The sequence below is a fragment of the Moschus berezovskii genome, chromosome 12, assembly GCF_049115385.1.
Source record: "Moschus berezovskii isolate FMDL1 chromosome 12, NW_MosBer_1.0, whole genome shotgun sequence".
Classification (NCBI taxonomy): domain Eukaryota; kingdom Metazoa; phylum Chordata; class Mammalia; order Artiodactyla; family Moschidae; genus Moschus; species Moschus berezovskii.
The window spans coordinates 30357544-30382142 of record NC_142471.1 but is presented as its reverse complement, the minus strand read 5'-3'; the positions used below and the strand labels follow the sequence as shown (position 1 = coordinate 30382142).

At 40.4% G+C, this 24599-nt stretch overlaps 1 protein-coding gene across 12 annotated transcripts in view; it reads left to right on the top strand.

Annotated features, from left to right (window-relative positions):
- USP54 (ubiquitin specific peptidase 54) overlaps window positions 1-24599 on the top strand; it is a 141843-nt gene that overhangs the window by 29828 nt on the left and 87416 nt on the right. For 2 of the 12 annotated variants that reach the window (XM_088841980.1, XM_088841981.1), the window contains exon 3: window positions 16484-16652. The exons of the other annotated variants lie outside the window; for them this stretch is intronic. The gene's annotated coding sequence lies outside the window, so the exon portion shown is untranslated. The remainder of the gene's footprint in view (window positions 1-16483; window positions 16653-24599) is intronic. 12 annotated transcript variants of the gene reach the window in all.

The window sequence follows — 24599 nt, the reverse complement described above, 5'->3', positions numbered from 1 at the left end:
TGGATAGGAGCCATTCTGACTGGTGTAAAATGGTATCTCATTGTGGTTTTGATTTGCATTTCTCTGATGATGAGGGATGTTGAGCATTTTTTCATGTGTTTGTTAGCCATCTTTATGTCTTCTTTGGAGAAATGTCTGTTTAGTTCTTTGGCCCATTTTTTGATTGGGTCACTTAGTTTTCTGGAATTAAGCTGCAGGAGCTGCTTGTATAATTTGGAGATTAATCCTTTATCAGTTGCTTCATTTGCTATTATTTTCTCCCATTCTGAAGGCTGTCTTTTCACCTTGCTTAGAGTTTCCTTTGCTGTGCAGAAGCTTTTGATTTTAATTAGGTCCCATTTGTTTATTTTTGCTTTTATTTCCAATATACTGGGAGGTGGGTCTTGGAGGATCCTGCTGTAATTTATGTCGGAGAGTGTTTTGCCAATGTTCTCCTCTAGGAGTTTTATAGTTTCTGGTCTTACATTTAGATCTTTAATCCATTTTGAGTTTATTTTGGTGTATGGTGTTAGGAAGTGTTCTAGTTTCATTCTTTTACAAGTGGCTGACCAGTTTTCCCAGCACCACTTGTTAAAGAGACTGTCTTTTCTCCATTTTATATTCTTGCCTCCTTTGTCCAAGATAAGGTGTCCATAGGAGCGTGGGTTTATCTCTGGGCTTTCTATTTTGTTCCATTGATCTATATTTCTGTCTTTATGCCAGTACCATACTGTCTTGATGACTGTGGCTTTGTAATAGAGCCCGAAGTCCGGCAGGTTAATTCCCCCAGTTCCATTCTTCTTCCTCAAGATTGCTTTGGCTATTCGAGGTTTTTTGTATTTCCATACAAATTGTGAGATTATTTGTTCTAGTTCTGTGAAAAATATTGTTGGTAGCTTGATAGGGATTGCATTGAATGTATAAATTACTTTGGGTAGTATACTCATTTTTACAATATTTATTCTTCCAATCCACGAACACGGTATATTTCTCCATCTATTCGTGTCCTCTTTGATTACTTTCACTAGTGTTTTATAGTTTTCTATGTACAAGTCTTTTGTTTCCTTAGGTAGATATATTCCTAAGTATTTAATTGTTTTCGTTGCAACAGTGAATGGAATAGTTTCCTTAATTTCTCTTTCTATTTTCTCATTATTAGTGTATAGGAATGCAAGGGATTTCTGTGTGTTGATTTTATATCCTGCAACTTTACTGTAATCATTGATTAGCTCTTGTAGTTTTCTGGTAGAGTCTTTAGGTTTTTCTGTGTAGAGGATCATGTCATCAGCGAACAGTGAAAGCTTTACTTCTTCTTTTCCAATTTGTATTCCTTTTATGTCTTTTTCTGCTCTGATTGCTGTGGCCAAAACTTCCAGAACTATGTTGAATAGTAGTGGTGAGAGTGGGCACCCTTGTCTTGTTCCTGACTTTAGGGGAAATGCTTTCAGTTTTTCACCATTGAGGATAATGTTTGCTGTGGGTTTGTCATATATAGCTTTTATTATGTTGAGGTATGTCCCTTCAATTCCCACTTTCTGGAGGGTTTTTATCAAAAATGGATGTTGAATTTTGTCGAAGGCTTTCTCTGCATCTATTGAGATAATCATATGATTTTTATTTTTCAGTTTGTTAATGTGGTGTATTACGTTGATTGATTTGCGGATATTGAAGAATCCTTGCATTCCTGGGATAAAGCCCACTTGGTCATGATGTATGATCTTCTTAATGTGTTGTTGGATTCTGATTGCTAGAATTTTGTTAAGGATTTTTGCATCTATGTTCATCAGTGATATTGGCCTATAGTTTTCTTTTTTTGTGGGGTCTTTACCAGGTTTTGGGATTAGGGTGATGGTGGCCTCATAGAATGAGTTTGGAAGTTTCCCTTCCTCAGCTATTTTCTGGAAGAGTTTGAGTAGAATAGGTGTTAGCTCTTCTCTAAATTTTTGGTAGAATTCAGCTGTGAAGCCGTCTGGGCCTGGGCTTTTGTTTGCTGGGAGATTTTTGATTACAGTTTCAATTTCCGTGCTTGTGATGGGTTTGTTCAGATTTTCTATTTCTTCCTGGTTCAGTTTTGGAAAGTTGTACTTTTCTAGGAATTTGTCCATTTCTTCCAGGTTATTCATTTTATTGCCATATAATTGCTGATAGTATTCTCTAATAATCCTTTGTATTTCTGTGTTGTCAGTTGTGATCTCTCCATTTTCATTTCTAATTTTATTGATTTGGTTCTTCTCCCTTTGTTTCTTGATGAGTCTGGCTAGTGGTTTGTCAATTTTATTCACCTTCTCAAAGAACCAGCTTTTGGCTTTGTTGATTTTTGCTATGGTCTCTTTTGTTTCTTTTGCATTTATCTCTGCCCTAATTTTTACGATTTCTTTCCTTCTACTGACCCTGGGGTTCTTCATTTCTTCCTTTTCTGGTTGCTTTAGATGTAGAGTTAGGTTATTTAGTTGACTTTTTTCTTGTTTCTTGAGGTGTGCCTGTATTGCTATGAACTTCCCCCTTAGCACTGCTTTTACAGTGTCCCAGAGGTTTTGGGTTGTTGTGTTTTCATTTTCATTCATTTCTATGCATATTTTGATGTCTCTTTTGATTTCTTCTATGATTTGTTCATTATTCAGCAGCGTGTTGTTCAGTCTCCATATGTTGGCACTTTTAATAGTTATTCTCCTGTAATTGAGATCTAATCTTACTGCATTGTGGTCAGAAAAGATGCTTGGAATGATTTCAATTTTTTTGAATTTACCTAGGCTAGATTTATGTCCCAGGATGTGATCTATCCTGGAAAAGGTTCCGTGTGCGCTTGAGAAAAAGGTGAAATTCATTGTTTTGGGGTGAAATGTCCTATAGATATCTATTAGGTCTAACTGTTCTATTATATCATTTAAAGATTGTGTTTCCTTGTTAATTTTCTGTTTAGTTGATCTATCCATAGATGTAAGTGGGGTATTAAAATCTCCCACTATTATTGTGTTATTGTTAATTTCCCCTTTCATACTTGTTAGTAATTGTCTTACATATTGCGGTGCTCCTATGTTAGGTGCATAAATATTTATAATTGTTATATCTTCTTCTTGGATTGATCCTTTGATCATTATGTAGTTTCTTTCTTTGTCTCGTTTCACAGCCTTTGTTTTAAAGTCTATTTTATCTGATATGAGTATTGCTACTCCTGCTTTCTTTTGGTCTCTATTTGCATGGACTATCTTTTTCCAGCCCTTCACTTTCAGTCTGTATGCGTCCCTCGTTTTGAGGTGGGTCTCTTGTAGACAACATATATGGGGGTTTTGTTTTTGTATCCATTCAGCCAGCCTTTGTCTTTTGGTTGGGGCATTCAACCCATTTACGTTTAAGGTAATTATTGAAAAGTACGATCCCGTAGCCATTTTCTTTATTGCTTTGGGTTCAAGTTTATACAGTCTTTCTGTGTTTCCTATCTCGAGAAGATCCTTTAGCATTTGTTGGAGAGCTGGTTTGGTGATGCTGAATTCCCTCAGCTTTTGCTTGTCTGTAAAGCTTTTGATTTCTCCTTCATATTTGAATGAGATCCTTGCTGGGTATAGTAATCTGGGCTGTAGGGTATTTTCTTTCATCACTTTAAGTATGTCTTGCCACTCCCTTCTGGCCTGAAGAGTTTCTGTTGAAAGATCAGCTGTTATCCTTATGGGAATCCCCTTGTGTGTTATTTGCTGCTTTTCCCTTGCTGCTTTTAATATTTGTTCTTTGTGTTTGATCTTTGTTAATTTGATTAATATGTGTCTTGGAGTATTTCGCCTTGGGTTTATCCTGTTGGGGACTCTCTGGGTTTCTTGGACTTGGGTGATTATTTCTTTCCCTATTTTAGGGAAGTTTTCAACTATTATCTCCTCAAGTATTCTCTCATGGTCTTTCTTTTTGTCTTCTTCTTCTGGGACTCCTATGATTCGAATGTTGGAGCGTTTAACATTGTCCCAGAGGTCTCTAATATTGTCCTCATTTCTTTTAATTCGTTTTTCTTTTTTCCTCTCTGTTTCATTTATTTCTACAATTCTATCTTCTAGTTCGCTTATCCTGTCTTCGGCCTCTGTTATTCTACTGTTTGTTCCCTCCAGAGTGTTTCTGATCTCATCTATTGCATTATACATTGTATATTGACTCTTTTTTATTTCTTCTAAGTCCTTATTAAATCTTTCTTCCATCTTCTCAATCCTTTTCTCCAGGTTATTTATCTGTAACTCCATTTTACTTTCAAGATTTTGAATCATTTTCACCATCAAAATTTGAAATTCTTTATCAGGTAGATTCCCTATATCTTCTTCTTTTGTTTGTGTTGGTGGGCAATTATCTTGTTCCTTTACTTGCTGGGTATTTCTCTGCCTCTTCATCTTGCTTATATTGCTTTGCTTGGGGTGTCCTTTCCCTCTTCTTGCAGTTTGTGGAGTTCTCTTTATTATGTAGTTTCTTCGCTGTGTGTGGGGTTGGACAGGTGACTTGTCCGGGTTCCCTGGTTAGGGAAGCATGTGTCAGTGTTCTGGTGGGTGGAGCTGGATTTCTTCTCTTTCCTTTAGAAGACAATGGGCTGCTTTTCTGGGAGCCTGTTGTCCTCTGCCAGTATTCAGAAGTTGTTTTGTGGACTTTACTCCACGTTCAAATGTTCTTTTGATGAATTTGTGGGGAAGAAAGTGGTCTCGCCGTCTTGTTCCTTCCTACCCAGAACACTGGATTCTTATATTCCACTTGGTCGTGGAGTATCTCTTCCCAGCTGCTCCAGCAAGGCGCAGCCGCTGTACCTTACCTTGGACAAGGGGTATCTCCTCAAGGCCGCCCCTCCTGCTTTGAATGTGGATCAGCTCCTCTTGGCCCTCCGGTGCCCAAGCAGCCACCGCCTCCTGGACGTGGTACAGCTCCTCTCGGCCACCGCCCTAACCCTGGGCGCGGGGCAGCTCCTCTCAGCCACGATTCTGCACGTGGTCGGTTGCGCCGGGAGCCGGGCGTCTCTCGCGTCTGCGCCGCCGGGAGCCGGGCGTCTCTCGCGTCTGCGCCGCCGGGAGCCGGGCGTCTCTCGCGTCTGCGCCGCCGGGAGCCGGGCGTCTCTCGCGTCTGCGCCGCCGGGAGCCGGGCGTCTCTCGCGTCTGCGCCGCCGGGAGCCGGGCGTCTCTCGCGTCTGCGCCGCCGGGAGCCGGGCGTCTCTCGCGTCTGCGCCGCCGGGAGCCGGGCGTCTCTCGCGTCTGCGCCGCCGGGAGCCGGGCGTCTCTCGCGTCTGCGCCGCCGGGAGCCGGGCGTCTCTCGCGTCTGCGCCGCCGGGAGCCGGGCGTCTCTCGCGTCTGCGCCGCCGGGAGCCGGGCGTCTCTCGCGTCTGCGCCGCCGGGAGCCGGGCGTCTCTCGCGTCTGCGCCGCCGGGAGCCGGGCGTCTCTCGCGTCTGCGCCGCCGGGAGCCGGGCGTCTCTCGCGTCTGCGCCGCCGGGAGCCGGGCGTCTCTCGCGTCTGCGCCGCCGGGAGCCGGGCGTCTCTCGCGTCTGCGCCGCCGGGAGCCCTACTTTTTGTTTTAATTTACCTATTCAATTTAAGTAAGCTTCTTTAAAATTAAGTTGGCTTAAAAGAGAAATATCAATTACTAATTAGTTTTTCTTAAACTTTTTTTCTTTTGAGATGTTTCTCAAAATTCACTCGGAATTAGGTGTGATATATTCTTTACCCAGTTTCCCCCAGTGGTAACATCTTGAAAAACTGTAGTTCAGAGTCACAACCAGCATATTGCCATTGATACAGTGAAGGTGCAGAGTATTTTCACCACCACAGGATAGGTCATATTTCCCTTTTACAGCGACACCCACTTCCTTTACACCCTCCTGCTCCTTAACTCTTTTATCAACCAGTAACCTAAAAATCAGTTTTTAAGCAAGAAGTTTTGTGTGCTGTCTTAAGTAGTTTTATGTTAGAGATCTACATAGCCTTATGAAAAACAGCCCTAGATAAACTGCAACAGATTTTGATTCATTGTAGCTCTTTGACCTTGGGTAAATAATTTAAATTTCTCTGTGCTTCAATTCCCCTATATAAAGAATAGGATAATGGTATATTAATTTCTTTATAACCTATTTAAAGGGTTTTTGAGAAATTCTAAAACTGTGGTGCTGGAGAAAACTCTTGAGAGTCCCTTGGACTGCAAGGAGATCCAACCAGTCCATTCTAAAGGAGATCAATCCTGGGTGTTCATTGGAAGGACTGCTGCTAAAGCTGAAACTCCAATACTTTGGCCACCTCATGCGACGAGTTGACTCACTTGAAAAGACTCTGATGATGGGAGGGATTGGGGGTGGGAGGAGAAGGGGACGACAGAGAATGAGGTAGCTGGATGGCATCACCGACTCAATGAACATGAGTTTGAGTGAACTCTGGGAGTTGGTGATGGACAGGGAGGCCTGGCGTGCTGTGATTCATGGGGTTGCAAAGAGTTGGACACGACTGAGCGACTGAACTGAACTGAAATGTCTTTTAAAAATACTGTATCAGTTCAGTTCCATTCAGTCACTAAGTCGTTTCCGATTCTTTGCAACCCCATGGACTGCAGCACGCCAGGCCTCCCTGTCCATCACCAACTCCCGGAGTTTACCCAACTCATGTCCATTGAGTTGGTGATGCCATCCAACCATCTCATCCTCTGTCGTCCCCTTCTCCTCCTGCCTTCAGTCTTTCCCAGCATCAGGGTCTTTTCCAATGAGTCAGTTCTTCGCATTAGGTGGCCAAAGTACTGGAGTTTCAGCTTCAGCATCAGTCCTTCCAATGAATATTCAGGACTGATTTCCTTTAGGATGTACTGGTTGGATCTCCTTGCAGTCCAAGGGACTCTCAAGAGTCTACTCCAACACCCAGTTCAAAAGCATCAATTCTTCAGTGCTCAGCTTTCTTTATAGTCCAATTCTCACATCCATACATGACTACTGGAAAAACTGTAGCTTTGACTAGATGGACCTTTCTTGGCAAAGTAATGTCTCTGCTTTTTAATATTCTCTCTAGGTTGGTCATAACTTTTCTTCCAAGAAGCAAGTGTCTTTTAATTTCATGGCTGCAATCACCATCTGCAGTAATTTTGGAGCCCCAAAAGATAGTCTGTCACTGTTTCCCCATCTATTTGCCTTGAAGTGATGGGACCAGATGCCATGATCTTAGTTTTCTGAATGTTGAGCTTTAAACCAACTTTTTACTCTCCTCTTGCACTTTCATCAAGAGGCTCTTTAGTTCTTCTTTGCTTTCTGCCATAAGGGTGGTGAGAAATTCTAAATGTTTTTTAAAGAGAAGTACTGTATAGATTATTATTAACAGCAAGGACAATAATTTTCAAACTGGAAAGTATATAGCAAATTCTAAACTAGAAACTAGCCCAGGATAGTAAGTAAGAATGATCATTTTAAAGTGAACTTAAATTTTAAGGCTCAATTGAGTTTCAGATTACTGAATTAACTGGCTGATGATCTCAGAGTCACCATTGTTAATATTTGGGAAATCATAAAGATCAGAAAGAGACAGCCATCCTGATATACAAGAAAGAAAAAAAAAAAAAGTAGTTGGAAAACTGCAGACCTGTAAAATTAGTGTTAATCCAGAAAAATTACCTAAGTGATCAAACAGATGATACAGAGTATTAACCAAAAAGATTTATTATAGGTTTGATTATTATAAATAATTTCTTCTTATTTCTGTTCTTAAATTCTGTTACTTCTCTTTAGAACCACTAGGTTATTAGATCAAGAGATTGTTCTAGTTATAGTCATAATGCCAGTTTTCCAGTCTTTCATGATACATTTGTAGCTGTTATATAGTAAAATATGGTTTGGTTGATTGACTAAATGAATGTGTAGAAATACTGAATAACTGTACCCACTTAGACTCTTGATTTCACCAGGAAAAGTCCCCGGTGAATTTTCTTTGGACCTTGGATAGAGTTAAAAAAAATTTAAAACGTGTTAATCAGATATGTAACTATTGCAAAGATACAGGAATAGTTAATTTGCCAGATGATGAATATAGCTTGAAAAATTATGCCCATGAGGTGAAATCATGGGGTCAAACTGAAATTAAATTTAGCAGGTATAAGTCCTGTGTTTAAATTAAAAACCTCAAATGCACAGTAACAGGATGAGGAAGAGCTGGTTGGGCAACGGTTCATGTGAAAAATAACTAGGAATTTTGGTTAATCACAAATGTAGCAGTAACTGCCTAGGTAATATACCTGCTAAAGACGCCTTTAGCTATGTTACAAGTTTACCCAGGTCACAAAACTATTGGTTTCAATATATTTTTGTACTAGTTTGGAAACGCATTTTGCATATTGGTTTAAGTGTACACTGACAATGTTGAGAGCATTCTAAGGAAGGCAGACTAGACCAAAAATGGTCTGAATTCCATTTATGTAGGAGACTATTGGGATTTGGGTATTGAGAAATTGTAAAATAATTTAAAACAGTTATTTAAATTTTATGTCATTTAAAATGGAAAAAATATATAATACCACATTCCCACCTTTCAGAATTAACTACTATTAACATTTATTTTTCTTCTTTCCCTCTTAGAAATAAAACAATAGAGATAAAACCAAAGCCCCTTTCCTCTCTCTCCCTACAAGGAAGTTTATCTTATTTTTATCAAAGTAACCTATGTGCATAGTTAAAAAAATTTGAATAGTTTATATGCATAGAAGAAAGAATCGCAGTTATCCCCTCTCACAGTGGCAACCACAATCAACTGTCTTAAATATTTCTAATAGTATACTTATAGCAATTATTTTTAAAAGCTATTAAATCTATAAAAAGTTTTTAATATGAGGGACATGAGGTGTTGGTACTTTTAAACACGTAGATGTCTTCTTCCTTATATTTTTAACATAGATATGTATTTTGTGGGTGAAATCATTGTTGTTTATATTACACAGATATTGAACCTGGGCTACATACTCTGATGATAATTTTTTCCTTACATGGCTTTTAATTTTCCTTAGACATAATGGCCTTGCTTTTTTGTTTTTTTTTTTTTGACTGCACTGAGTCTTCATTGCTTTCTCCAGTTGCAGCGAGCAGGGGCTTCTTGATGGTTGTGAAGCGTGGGCTTCTCATTGCAATGACTTCCTATTTCTGAGCACAGGCTCAGTAGTTGTGCCTCGAGGGCCCTAGAGTGTGGGCTCAGTAGTTGTGGTGCACGAGCTTGGTTGCTCTGCAGTATGTAGAATCTTCCTGGACAGGGATCGAACTCGTGTCCCCTGCATTGGCAGGTGGATTCTTATCCACTGCGCCACCAGGGAAGTCCTGCCTTGCTTTTTCCATTTGATTGGTTTTCAAAGTTCTGATCATTATTATCTCATTCCAAGACTCATAGAGGACTTCCCTGGTGACTCAGATGGTAAAGCGTCTGCCTACAATGCAGGATACCTGGGTTCAATCCCTGGGTTGGGAAGATCTCCTGGAGAAGGAAATGGCAACCCACTCCAGTATTCTTGCCTGAAAAATCCATGGACAGAGGAACCTGGTAGGCTACAGTCCATGGGATCGCAAAGAGTTGGACACGATTGTGCTGGTAGGCTAAGACTCGTAGATAGGATCTAAAACTTGACTCCATTCATTCAAATTCAGTAAATAAGTTATCAACCTTTTTTTCCCTTTAGATATCTACCTTGTATATTCCATTTTAAAAATGATATATAGCATTAAATCTTAAGACTATATAACATTGTATTTATCCATTCCCCTTTGATGAACATTTAAATTGTTTTCAGTTTTCCTCTATTTAAAAAAGGTACATATATGGGAATTTTCCTAGGCTACAATGAGAAGTGAAATTGCTAGTTATCTATTGCTGCGTAACAAATTACCTCAAAATTTTGCACCTTAAAACAACACATATTTGTTATCTCTGTTTCTGTGAGTCAGGTATCAAGGTGTATCTCTCATAGACTGTCATCAAGTTGTTAACAGGGGCTTTGATTTCATGTGAAGATTCAGCTGGGGGAGGATCACTTTCCACGTTCTACCTCTCATGTGGCATGATTCAGTTGCTCACAGGTTAATTGATTGAGGACCTTAGTTCTTTACTAGCTCTTTGGCTGAAGCATCCTTCAGTTCCTTGCCTTGTGGGAGTCTCCATACAGCATAGCAGCTGACTTCCATGACTGAAGAAGATGGAAGCCAGAGTCTATAACCTAATCTTGGAAATGACATCCCATCAGTTCAGTTCAGTTCAGTCGCTTAGTCGTGTCCGTCCGACTCTTTGCGACCCCATGAACCACAGCACGCCAGGCCTCCCTGTCCATCGTCAACTCCCGGAGTTCACTCAAACTCATGTCCATCGAGTCGGTGATCCCATCCAGCCATCTCATTCTCTGTCATACCCTTCTCCTCCTACCCCCAGTCCCTCCTAGCATCAGACTCTTTTCCAGTGAGTCAACTCGTCGCATGAGGTGGCCAAAGTATTGCAGTTTCAGCTTTAGCATAAGTCCTTCCAATGAACACCCAGGATTGATCTCCCTTAGAATGGACTGGTTGGATCTCCTTGCAGTCCAAGGGACTCTCAAGAGTCTTCTCCAGCACCACAGTTCAAAAGCATCAATTCTTCGGCGATCAGCTTTCTTCACAGTCCAACTCTCACATCCATACATGACCACGGGAAAAACAGCCTTGACTAGATGGACCTTTGTTGGCAAAGTAATGTCTCTGCTTTTTAATATGCTATCTAGGCTGGTCATAACTTTCCTTCCAAGGAGTAAGCGTCTTTTAATTTCATGGCTGCAGTCGGCATCCGCAGTGATTTTGGAGCCCAAAAAAATAAAGTCTGACACTGTTTCCACTGTTTCCCCATCTATTTCCCATGAAGTGATGGGACCAGATGCCATGATCTTTGTTTTCTGAATGTTGAGCTTCAAGCCAACCTTTTCACTCTCCTCTTTCACTTTCATCAAGAGGCCTTTGAGTTCCTCTTCACTTTCTGCCATAAGGTTGGTGTCATCTGCATATCTGAGGTTATTGATATTTCTCCCGGCAATCTTGATTCCAGCTTGTGCTTCTTCCAGCCCAGCGTTCCTCATGATGTACTCTGCATATAAGTTAAATAAACAGGGTGACAATATACAGCCTTGATGTACTCCTTTTCCTATTTGGAACCAGACATCCCATCGCCTTTGCTGTATTCTGTTCATTAGAAGCAAGTTACAAGATCCAGCCCATAGACTAAGAGTGGGGATTATATGAGGGGATGAATAAAGTTGCATACTGCTTTGAGTCATGGCTGAAGTAGAGTATTTAGCTTGGAAAGAGATGATTAAGGGAACGCACGAGTTTTGCCTTCTAAATTTGAAAGCTTGAACACATGCGTGCTAATAAGTTTCTTCAGTTGTGTCTGACTCTTTCTGAAGCCCACCAGGCTCCTCTGTCCATGGGGATTCTCCAGGCAAGAATATTAGAATGGATTGCAATGCCTTTTTCAGGGGATCTTCTCGACCCAGGATTGAACCTGCTTCTCTTATGTCTCCTGCGTTGGCAGGAGGGTTTTTTACCAGTTGCGCCACCTGGGAAGCCCAAAAGGCTTGCATAAAGAGGAAATAGTAGGTCTGTTTTTGATCAGAGATTAAACTAAGAACAGTGGATGGAAATTAAAATGTATGGCCTTATAATGTGATTTCTGTTCTTGAACGTATTCTGATAGAAGGTGGGTGACCACTTGTAAAAAGGATTATAAGAAAGTTTCTTGCATTAGGTTAGAAACTTAACTGTATGCTCTCTAAAGATGATTTCTACTCTAAGATTTTGTGATTATAAATGGGTGAGTTTCAAACTGTTAGAATTTGAGTAGTCTATTAATCACTATGCAGGAAGAAGTGTATAGGATTACACGTGTATTTGCATATATGAGGCTTCATTTAGAAGATCTAGGTTAAAAAGTTCAGAGGAGAGCTATAAATTTACACTTTTAATTATTGATTAATTATTACTGTTCATATCCTGTTTTTATATTCCTTTGGCTACCATGAAATGTTTACTGATACAATTCTTATTTTAAAATAATAGCAGTGACTCAGTTTTTTTCTTCCTAACAAAAATCTTTTTACTGTTAAAAAAAAAATAGAAAATACAAATAAGGAAAAAATTAAGAAGTAAATACCTTATAATCTTCACACCCAAATATTATACCAGCAATAACTATATTAACACCATGGTATAATGGTATATGGGGTTTCCCTGGTGGCTCAGCGGTGAAGAATCTGCCTGCAGTGCAGAAGATGCAGGAAGCTTGGGTTTGATCCCTGGGTCAGGAAGGTACCCTGGAGGTGGAAATGGCAACCCACTTCAGTATTCTTGCCTGGAGAATCCTGTGAACAGAGGAGCCTGGCAGATTACAGTCCATGGGGTTGCAAAGAGTTGGACATTACTGAAACGACTGAGCACGCACACATAATGATATATAATCTCTCTGCCCTTTTAATTTTGCGTACACAAATACACACACACTTTCCTTGTTTGTGGTAATATGTTCTATAGTATCACTGCAACTGCTGAATTAATGAATACTGAATTATTGCTCCTAGGGGAAATACAGGGTTAGATTCCCATGAGCTGCTGGTTGCATTTTTGTTAACTAATCAACATGTAATCTTGTTTTATGTGTGTTTTTGTTAAGACACATTATTTAATATAATTATTGATTTATTAACATTGAACTCATGGTAAATAGCACTGTGATTTATGCCTGAATGAACTTTATCTAACACATGTATTCTCTAGAAGGCACATCAGAGCCTTCTTTCATTTAGAAACACTAGATAGCACTTCTGCACTACACTTGGGAGTCATTTTAAACAGTGAAATCACAGACCAAAAGCACAAAAATGTGAAAAATATTGCACTAAATAAGCCACTAAAAGGACACTAGTTTATAGTTTGAAATCTGAAACCAGAAGGCTGCATATCTCCCCAGCCTTGGACTTCAATTGGTAATGTACACATCAGCAACTTAAATTTTTCACCATATGTGCATTCACATGTCCATGAATGACTGTGAAAATGTTGCAGGTCTTGATTTTGAGGTTACACATGAATTTTAGTGAGTGGGAAAATTTACCTATGAGGAATCCAAGTAATAAGGATTGACTCTGTGTGTGTGTAGTAGCTTTTGTTTTCCGTTTTGCTTAATTTTATAAAAATGAAAAATTTTGAAAATACTGTTATAACCTGCCCTTTTCACCGAACGTTCTAACCATTTATTCATTCAGAAGTTATTCATGGTATGCCCACTATGTGTCTACATAGCGTACTTGACTCTGAAGATTTGTTGTTTAGTCACCAAGTTGTGTCCGACTCTTTGTGACCCCATGGACTGCAGCATCACAGGCTTCCCTGTCCCTCACCATCTCCTGGAGTCTGCCCAAGTTCATATCCGTTGAATTAGTGATACTATCCAACCATCTCATCCTCTGTTGCCCCCTTCTACTTCTACCTTCAGTCTTTCCCAGCATCAGGGTCTTTTCCAATGAATCGGCTGTTCACAACAGGTGGCCAAAGTATTGGAGCTTCAGCTTCAGCATCAGTCCTTCCAATGAGTATTCAGGGTTGATTTCCTTTAAGACTGACTTGTTTGGTCTCCTTGCTGTCCAAGGGACTCTCTGAAGATACAGTAGCAAGTAAGATAAACAAAGTCCCAGCCTTATGGAGCTTATGTTCTAATGGGAAAGGCAGATAATAAGAAATGCCTGGTAGTGATAAATACAATTTAAAAAAAATAAAGCAGGGTAAGGAGATAGGTGTTTGATAATTTTATTTCATTATTTTAATTTAATACACTTTTTAAAAGTAAATACTGATTTTATTGGTAGTTGGCAATTTTAATTAATTTTACTGAAGTATAGTTTAATTAATTGATTTACAATGTTGTGTTTCTGGTGTACAGCAAAGTAATTCAGTTATATATATATCATTTATACATATGAAGTATATAGTTTTATACAATTATAAATGTAATAACTATTTTAAAATATATATAAATATATAATTATTAACATTTAAAATTTTTATTTTTTTTATTTTTGTCTGTGTTAGGTCTTGGTTGCCACATGTAGGCTTTTTTCTAGTTGCAGTGAGTGGAGGCTAGTCTCTAGTTCTGGCGCACTGACTTCTCTTGTTGCAGAACACAGACTCTAGGGCGTGCAGGCTTCAATTGTTGCAGCGTACAGGCTCCAGAGTTTGGGCTCAGTAGTTGTGGCCTACAGGCTTAGCTGTGGGGGTCTTTCTAGACCAGGGATGGAACCCACTGAATTAGCAGGTGAATGCTTATAATCACTGAACCACCAGGGAAGCCCGAGGAGGGTACCATTTAAGGAGAGACCTAATTGAAGTAAAGTAGTAGCCTATGCAAAGAGCTGGGGAATCGGCATTCAGTGGAGAGAGATTCGCAGTGGAAAAGCCTTGAGATGGGAACTAGCTTGTCATTTTCTGAAAAATGATGGGATGGGCAGAGAGCAGTAAAGATGAAATTGTTGAGAGAAGTAGGGACTAAATCATGAGGGATTTAAGATTAAGGATTCATGGGCTTCCCTGGTGGTCCAGTGGTTAAGAGTCCCTTGAAATGCAGGGAATGCTGATTGGATCTCTAATTGGGCATCTAAGATCCCACTTACTGAGGAGTAGCTGAGTCCACATGCCGCCACTACAGAGTCCTCCTTAGACCATAACAAAAGATTCCGCATGTTGCACCTAAAACTGGAAGCAGCCAAATAAATAAGTAAATAAATAAATAAGATTAGAAATCTGGATTTCATTCAGAGTGTAATGGGAACTCACTGGAGTGTTTTATGTGGAATAATAATATTGATTTTTTAAAAAAGATTATTCTGGTTGCTGTGTGAAGAAGTGATTATAATGGAAGCAAGGACAGCACATACTGGCTATTGCACTATTCTATGCAATAAACATGTGACTTTGTCTAGGATGGTAGCAGTATAGGTGGTAAGAAGCGATATGTTTTGAGAGTAACATCAATAAGATTTGCTGATGGACTAGTGAGGTGTCAGGAAAGAAGTCAAGCATGACTCCAGTTTTGCCCTAAACAAGTGAGTGAATGGTAGAGCTTTTTACTATGATAGGGAAGACTGTGGAGGAGCTGATTGGGGTATATATGGTAAGAATCAAGATTTTTTTCTTTGGGGTGTGTTAGCTTTGAAATACCTAGTAGACATCCAGTGGGTAATGTTCAGTAGGAAGTTGAACATACAAGTCTGGACCTCAGGGGAAGAGATTGGAGCTGGAGATAAAAAGAATGGTGATTATATCTCCATTTCAATAAATATTTATCTACAACATAATTTTTTCGTGGTTGATTCATGTTCCATTGTATTGATGTGTGCTATCCTTTGTGATGAATAACTTTGTAAATTCTTATTTTAAGTGAATTCCTCTTGGGTATTTGCAATACAGCTCTGACATTAACTAACCAGAGTTAGCTTAACGTTCTCATCTCACAAGACTACTGAACTTGTGCAAATTCAGGAGTCTCCAGGATACCTGCATCTCTGATCAATCAGCTATAAATTCAAGAGTTCCCCTGATTCTCTCAGGTTTGATCATTTGGTGGAGCAACTCACAGAACTCATGAAAATGCTATGCTTATGATTATAGTTTGTTTTTGTTTTGGCTGTGCCATGCAGCTTGTAAGATCTTAGCTCCCCATCTAGGGATTGATCCTGGGCTCTGGCAGTGAAAGAGCTGAGTCCTAACCACTGGACCACCAGGGAATTCCTGATTACAGTTTTATTATAGTGAAAAGTTACAAATTTGAACCACCAAAAGGAAGAGATACATTGGATAAGTCTGGGAGGATCCCCAAAGCAAAGCTTCTATATCTTCAGGATGTGTCACCCTTCTCCCACATGGATGAGTGTTATCAACCAGGGAAGTTCACCAACTCAGTGTTCAGAGTTTTTACTGGGACTCTTTATGTAGATATGTTTGATTGAATCATTGACCTGTGTGATTGAATTCAGTCTTCAGCCTCTCTCTATTCCCCAGAGGTCTGTCTGAGATCATGTGACTCAAAGCCCCAACCTTCTAACCATGCAGTACTTGGGCTTTCCAGTACTGCCAGTCCCTATCCTGAAACTATCAAGGGGCCCACTATGAGTCAACTGGTTAGTATTAATTCAGTGGGACTGGAAGGGCCCAATATGAATAACAGAGATGCTCGTATCATTTGAGAAATTCTGAAGGTTTAGAAGCTTCCCTGTCAAGAACCACAGACAAAAATTAGATTCTTTTTATACGACTGTATTAAAACCCGGTTCAGATATTACTTTCCAAGGTTATAGTTCTTTTTTTCTCTCATTAGACAGTGATCATTTAGAAGGTCCTCTGATTTTAGTCATATTTGCATTTCTAACATTAGCACTATATCTGGCTTGGAATTTTCCAGGCCAGAATACTGAAATGGGTAACCTTTCCCTTTTCCAGGGGATCTTCCCAACCCAGGGATTGAACCTAGGTCTCCTGAATTGCAGGTGGATTCTTTACCAGCTGAGCTACAAGTGAAGCCCATGAATACTGGAATGGGTAGCCTATCCCTTCTCCACGGGATCTTCTCGACCCAGGAATTGAACCGGGGTCTTCTGCATTGCAGACTGATTCTCTACCAACTGAGCTATCAGGGAAGCCTATAATAGATGCTCAGTAAGTATTTAATGAACTAAAATATTTAAGAAATAACTCATGAGTAGATGGGAGGTTCAGAATTTCTTTGTAGAGTTGCTTTGAGATCAAATAAATAATCTCATTTCTTTTTGCTTCATTCATGTTAATTTGCTGTTATTTAAATATTTTATACTTTTATGTAGATATCAAATTTACATAATAAAAAGGAAATTTCTCTTTTTAAAGTAAATTTATCAGGGATTTCTCTGGTGGTCCAGTGGTAAAGACTGCATGCTTCTAATGCAGGGGGCAGTGGTTTGATCCCTGGTTAGGGAATTAAAATTCCACATGCCATGTGGCCAAAAATAAATAAATATTTTTAAAAAGAAAGAAAAATGAAATTTGCAATTAAAAAAATAAATTCAGCAGTTCTTCAGATAGCAACCTTTTCTTTAAGTATAGTTGACTTACAATGTTGTGTTAATTTCTACTGTACAACAAAGTGATTCAGTTATGTATATACTTAAAAAATTCTTTTCCATTATGGTTTGTCTCAGGATATTGAATATAGTTCCCTGTGCTATACAGTAGGACCTTGTTGTTTATCCATCCTATATGTAATAACTTGCATCAGCTACCCCCAAACTCCCAGTTCATTCTTCCACCACCCCTCCACCCCCTTGCCAACTACAGTCTGGTCTCTATGTCTGTGAGTTCCATTTTATAGATGGGTTCATTTGTGTCATATTTTATTTTACTTATATATTTTAAAAAATTGAGCTTCCCTGTAATTCTTCCTTCCTTCATTTCTGGCTGCATCGGGTCTTAGTTGCAGCATGCAGGATCTTTGTTGCTGTACCCAGGATCTTTTGTTGCATTTCACAGTTTTCTAATTGTAACTCATGGAAGCTAAGTTGCCGCACAGTGTGAGGGTTCTTAGTTCCCCAACCAGGGATTTAACCCTCGCCCCCTGATTAGAAGCACAGTGTCTTAACCACTGGACCACCAGAGAAGTCCCTTCCTTGATTTCTTTAGTGACCCATGGGTTTTTGGGCTGCTTAGGTGGCTCAGAGGTAAAGAAACTGCCTTCCAATGCAGGAGACTTGAGTTTGATCCCTGGGTTGGGAAAATCCCCTGGAGAAGGAAATGGCAACGCACTCCAGCATTCTTGTCTGGGAATTCCCATGGACAGAGGAGTCTATTGTTTAGCCTCCACATGTTTGTATGTGTTCTTTTTTCCCCCTTTAGTTAATTTCAAGTCTCATTGTGATCTGAAAAGATGTTTGGTATGATTTCAGTCTTTCTAAGTTTGTTGAGATTTGTTTTGATCTTTACCTGGAACTCTTTATTGGGTAGATTGCTTATCTCTGCTCCATTTAGTTCCTTTCCTGAGGTTTTATCTTGTTCCTTGTTTAGAACATATTCCTCTGTCTTCTTATTTTGCCTAATTCTCTGTTTATTTCTGTTATTAGGTAGGTTGTTTAAGTTTCTTGACCTTGGAGATATGACCATATATAGGAGACTTCCTATGAGGCCCAGCCGCAAACTCCTCTCTGGTCACTGGGCTGTATGCCCTAGGGGTATCCCCTGTGTGGGCTGCATGGGGCCATTGTATAGTTGTGGTTGGCTGACTACTGTAGCCAGTAGGTGGGTCTGGCTCCGGGCACGGCTGGCTGCCAGCCCGGTGGTGGACAGGACTGAATCCTTGAGTGGCTGGTTGCATGGTCCAGGGTTCCGTTGTTTGGTGCTGGTATGGGCAGGGCTGTGTCTTGGAATGACTGGCTATGTGGCTCAGGGTGTCCCAGTGCTGCTTTTGGCTCACTGGTGGGCGAGGCTGGGTTCTGGGGCTGGTGTCAGTCTCCTGGTGGGTAAGTAAGCCTCCAGTGCTAAAGGATAGAGTGAAGTGAAGTGAAAGTTGCTCAGTTGTGTCCAACTCTTTGCAACCCCATGGACTATATACAGTCCATGGAATTTTCCAGACCAAAATACTGGAGTGGGTAGCCTTTCCCTTCTTCAGAGGATCTTCCCAACCCAGGGATCGAACCCAGGTCTCTGCATTGCAGGAGGCTTCTTTACCAGCTGAGTTGTAAGGGAAGCCCAGGAATACTGGAGTGGATAGCCTATCCCTTCTCCAGCAGACTTCTCAACCCAGGAATTGAACCGGGGTCTCCTGCATTGCAGGCGGATTCTTTGAGCTATCAGGGAAGCCCAAAGGATAGAGGGAGGACTCCAAAATGATAATTGTTAACACTAGTATCCTTGTGGTAGAACAAACTCCAAAAAAATGGCTATTGCCAGTGTTTGTGTTTCCAGGATGAGCTCCAGTTATCTTCTTACCTCTGCAGAAGGCTCTCCAGGATCAGCAAGTTGTCTGACTCAGGCTTCTTTCAAATTACTGCCCCTGTACTGAAATTCAGAGCATGTGAGATTTTTTTGCATGTCAAAAGTAGAATCTCTGTTTCTACAGCCTCTGGCTCTTTCCTTTGCAAGCTCCTTTAGCCCTCACAGCCAGATGTTCTGGGGACTCATCTTCCTGGTGCAGGACCCCAACTGAGGAGCCCAATGTGGGGCTCAGAACTCTTGTTCCTTAGGGAAAACCTCTGCAACTGTGATTATCCTCCAGTTTGTGTGTTGCCCACCAGAGAGGGTCTTTACTGCATCTCTGCGCCTTCTACCCTTCTGTTGTGGTTCCTTAGTTATACCTTTAGTTATGGAAGATGTTTTCACCAGTGTTCAGGTCATTCTCATAGATACTCTGTAAATTGTTGTAATTTTGATGTGCCTGTGGGAGAAGGGGGCTTCCCTGATAGCTCAGTAGGTAAAGAAACTGCCTGCAATGCAGGAGACCTGTGTTCGATCCCTGGGTTGGGAAGATCCCCTGGAGAAGGGAAAGGCTACCCACTCCAGTATTCTGGTGGGAGAACGAGAGCTCAGGGTCTCCCTGCTTCAGCATCACACCTCCATATTGTACTCTTTGGAGTACAGTTTTTTTCTTTTTAAAATTTATTTTTTTGTTTTTTTTTCCCTAGTCTCGGTGTGTCAGGTCTTAGTTTCCTGACAAGGGACTGAACCCAGGCCTTCAACAGTAAAAGCATGGAGTTCTAAACACTGCACCACCAGGAATTCCCCAGAAGTACTTTTCTTTATATCAGTGTGGACTCATAGGTATTTATTTTATACTTTGGGTTAATCCAGTACTAATTTTTTTTCCCCTCAAATTGTTTCAGATTTGGCCATTGGGAACTCCTTTGGTTGTCTCCTGTGTACCTTTGCTATACCTCTGTCAATTTAGGATTTTTGTTGTCTTTTTGTCTTTAGCATTTCCTTACTTTTGGACATTATAGAATGCTCCAGCCTCATCTCGTGTTTCCTCTTCCAGGCCTAAAATCAGCCATTTCTCCAAGGAACCTTGGATTCTTTTATTGGAGAACGGTTTTTGAAACCAAGGTATCAAGTCTGTAGGACTTCCCTGGTGGTCCAGTGGTTAAGGCTCTGAGCTTCTACTGCAGGGAGCGTTGGTTTGATTCCTGGTTGGGGAACCAAGTTCCCACATCCTGCCCATGGCGTGGCCAAAAAGTTAAAGAGGAAAAAAAAACGACTAAGGTCTAGGTGTGCTTGTTGCAACTGGGATGTCATTGATTCTAAGCATTCTCAGCTGATAGAGCAAATAAATATATGGGTATGTGTGCTTGTGCTCAGTCGAGTTTGATTCTTTTCGAACCCGTGGACTATAGCCCACCAGGCTTCTCTGTCCATGGAATTTTCTAGGCAAGAATACTGGAGTGGATTGCCATTTCCTACTCCAGGGGATGTTCCCAACCCAGGGGTTGAACTCTTGTCTCTTGTGTCTCCTGCATTGGCAGGTGGATTCTTTTGCTGGGAAGCCCATATGGGTGTATACATATATACATACCTATAAATATTTCTAGATGTAACCATCTATATCTTTATTTTATTTAAAAAGTTTTTTGGCCATGTCACTCGGCACATGGGATCTTAATTCCCCTGCTGCTGCTGCTGCTAAGTCGTTTCAGTCGTGTCCGACTCTGTGCAACCCCACAGACGGAAGCCCACCAGGCTCCCCCATCCCTGGGATTCTCCAGGCAAGGACACTGGAATGGGTTGCCATTTCCTTCTCCATTGTATGAAAGGGAAAAGTGAAAGTGAAGTCACTCAGTCATGTCCGACTCTTAGTGACCCCATGGATTGCAGCCTACCAGGCTCCTCCATCCATGGGATTTTTCAGGCAAGAGTACTGGAGTGGGGTGCCATTGCCTTCTCCTCTTAGTTCCCCTACCAGGGATCAAACGCCATCCTCTGCTTTGGAAGCACAGAATCTTAGCCACTGGATTGCCAGGGAAGTCCCCCATCTGTGTCTATAATAAGCTAATCACAAGTTCATTCTTCAACTCTAATCCATTACCACATGGATAATTTTAGCCTTTTCCCTCTTATCTGTATCTTCCCATTCCAAAAATGGGAAACCTTCCACCATCTTCCATTCATTTACTTAATTATTCAACTCCAGTATACATGTATAGTGTCTTCACCTGTGGGAATGTACTCTACTAGCTGGAATGTAGTGGTAATATACAGTTCCTTATGCCTTTAGGCTTATAAACTCTAGTCATTTCCAGGCTTATTTAAGTCAGTACTTTTATCCACCACCCCCTTCAGTGAGATTGTTTAATATGTTTGAATCATTTTATTATGCAAAATTTTGAACATATATTGAAGTAAGGAGAAGAGTGTTGAGTCCACCTGTACCCATCACCAGCTTTGTGAACTATTAAGTACATGGTCAGTTGTGGTTTTGTTTATTCTTCCTCTGCTTCTCCCAAGACAACCTATAATTATTTTGAAGTAAATTCCATATATATTATCTCATCTGTAAATATTTCCAAATGAGACTTACTATAAAGAATTTAACCAATCTCCTAATGACAGAGCTTTAGTTTTTATTTATTACAAACAGTGTAGCTGTAATATATTTTTATATTAATCTTTGCAAACTATAGGACAAGTTTTAAGAATTTGAATTGCTGAAACAAAGGGTATAAGCATTTTAAATTGAGAAATACCACCATATTAATTTTATTTCTACCAGGAGTGAATGAGAATTTATCCCTCTCCTCACTCTCACTTGGATTCACCCAAGTTTTAAATATTTGGCATTGTGAAATATGAAAGGTGGTAGTATTTTTCTTTTGCATTTCTTTAATTATGAATCCTGGAGAAGGAAATGGCAACCCACTCCAGTATTCTTGCCTGGAGAATCCCACAGACGGAGGAGCCTGGTAGGCTACAGTCCATGGGGACTCAAAGAGGCGGACACGACTAGGTGACTTCACTTTCTTTCTAATTATGAATGAGATAGGACATTTTTCCTATCTTTATTGATCATCTACTTTTTTTTTCTGTCAACTGGACATTTAAACTTTTGTTTAAGGAAAGAAAATAAATTGGTACAGAGGATCATATCCTTTCTCAAAACATTAATACTATGCTGTCATGTTTCCCTTTTCCCCTGTTCATAGTTCAGATCATTGACTCAGGAGTCTCTTCAATGAAGGCAAATACTTGCCCATTTTTCCCCTTTCCTCTGTCCCCCTTTTCACTTACCAAAAGTTCATAAGTTGTTTGCTTTCTTTGCACCCTGAGCACAGTCAAAATTGTTTATCTAACAGATGATAAGTCAGCTTATAAACAGATGATTTAAGTCAGCTTTTGAGTGAGTACTCTGGGAAAATTTGCCCAAAAAGCAACAGGAAGGATTTCTACAGACGTGTAGGAGATTGTTTGTAGTTGTTTAGCAAAGGGTGTGCCCAGCAAGTATCATTTCAGGCTGCCTCTTCATCTGTTCTGTCTTTCTACCCAAACATAAAACTTATACTGTGACTTTTGTGGATGTGCCATTTCAGTGGCATTTTCAGGCTTATTTTTGTCAAAGTGAGTTATCTTGTCCGTTCATTTTGAATATTTGTATTATCAGTAGTATTACTGTTGGCTTCTTGATTAGAGAAATGATTATTGCATTCTGTCCTGAATTAAATGACAGTGTCAGAGACTAAGAATGCCTTGATAGCCTGATTTTATGTATACTTTAAAACCAGCTATTCAAAATCTCATACACACAGAAGTTGTTTGCAAAGCATTTGAAGCCATCTACTTTTACCAGGTGACAGCTGCTGTTGTTTGTGGGAACCTGATTTAAACCACAGACATGAAACAAAGAGTGCCCTTGTTTTGCAAAGAGGAAAACTGTGATTAAAAAAAAAATAACAAAAAACAATAAAAATTTATTGACATATAATTCACATAGCACACAATTTAAAGTTTTATAATTCAGTGGTTTTTAGTATTTTTAGAGTTGAACAACCATCACCACAGTCAATTTTAGAACATTTTTGTCACCTCTAAAAGAAATGGTTTATCTCTTAGCAGTCACTTTCTATTTCTTTCACACCTCCTCTCAGCCCTAGGCAACCACTAATCTACTTTCTGTCTCTGTAATTTGCCTATTATGGGTGTTTCATATAATTGGGATCATACAACAGGAGATCCTTATTACTGGCCTTTTCACTTACTGTTTTCAATATTTACATGTTGTAGCATGTATTAATACTTCATTCTTATAATGACTGAATATGATTCTGTGCAGTGAATATGTCACATTTATTTATCCATTCATCTGTTGATGTATGTTTTGGTTGTTTCTGAAACTGTTGCCATTCCCCTCTCCAGGGGATCTTCCTGACCCAGGGATCGAACCCATGTCTCTTGAGTTTCCTGCATTGGCAGGTGGGTTCTTAACCAGCTGGGCCACCAGGGAAGCCCAATGAGTGGGAGGAGTATTCCACTTATTTTGGAGAAGGAGCAAAGATGAACAGGAATTGGACTATTGCCTACTTTTTGATCTTTGATGGTTGGCCTCAGAATTGTTGCGGCACTGGTGGGTGTGTCACTTAGCTTGCTGATGTGTTACAGTGAGTGTACACTGAGGCCCAGTGGAAGTTGACTGGTTCACCATCTTGGACCTGTTTGGCTCTAATCAGTTTATGTTGTGTCCTCAGGCTATGTCATTCTTTGAAAGGTTGTGCCCTGCCCCCTTCCCTCCTGTTTCACCACCAGGAAGAAACTTAAGTTAGACCAAATATGGGCCAAACAAGATTGTCCAGAGATAACCCCCAAACTAATAACCCTCTTAGCATAAAACCTAAGACAGTGAGCCATGTGGCAGAGCAGTTCTCCTGGGTTCCCTTCTCCTCCTGCTCTCCACCCCAGCGCCCCTTCCCAATAGTCTTTTGCTTTGTCAGTACATGTGTCTCCTCGGACAATTCGTTTTCAAGCCTTTGGAAGGGGTCTCCCGGCAACATCTTGACCTAGTAATCATGCCACAAAAACACTCCTACAAGCAATTTGGCACTCATCTAGCACAAAGCTGTAGTTACTTAATTTATTTTTGGTTGAGAGGCCCAGTGGTTGACACAGGGTTCTCTTTATGACATAATCTCCTATGCAGTCTAATCTCCTCCTAGGAAAAGGAAATAAGAAAAGTACCAAAAATAACTTTCACAAGGCAGAATGTGAGTACACAGGAGAGTTTTGTGTGAAGTATTTTCTGAGGGGCTTCAAAAAAGATTATATAGTCCATTAATGTGAGATTGCCTGTGGATCACCTCCCTTACCTGACTGAGATGAGAAGTCATGTTATTTAGTTGCATTGTAACCTGGGTTGAAGCTCTGTAACTCTGCCCCAGTATGCTGCTGCTGCTGCTGCTAAGTCGCTTCAGTCATGACCGACTTTCTGCGACCCCACAGACGGCACCCCACCAGGCTCCCCTGTCCCTGGGATTCTCCAGGCAGGAACACTGAAGTGGGTTGCCATTTCTTTCTCCAATGAGTGAAAGTGAAAAGTGAAAGTCAAGTCTCTCAGTTGTGTCCGACTCTTAGCTACCCCAAGGACTGCAGCCTACCAGGCTCCTC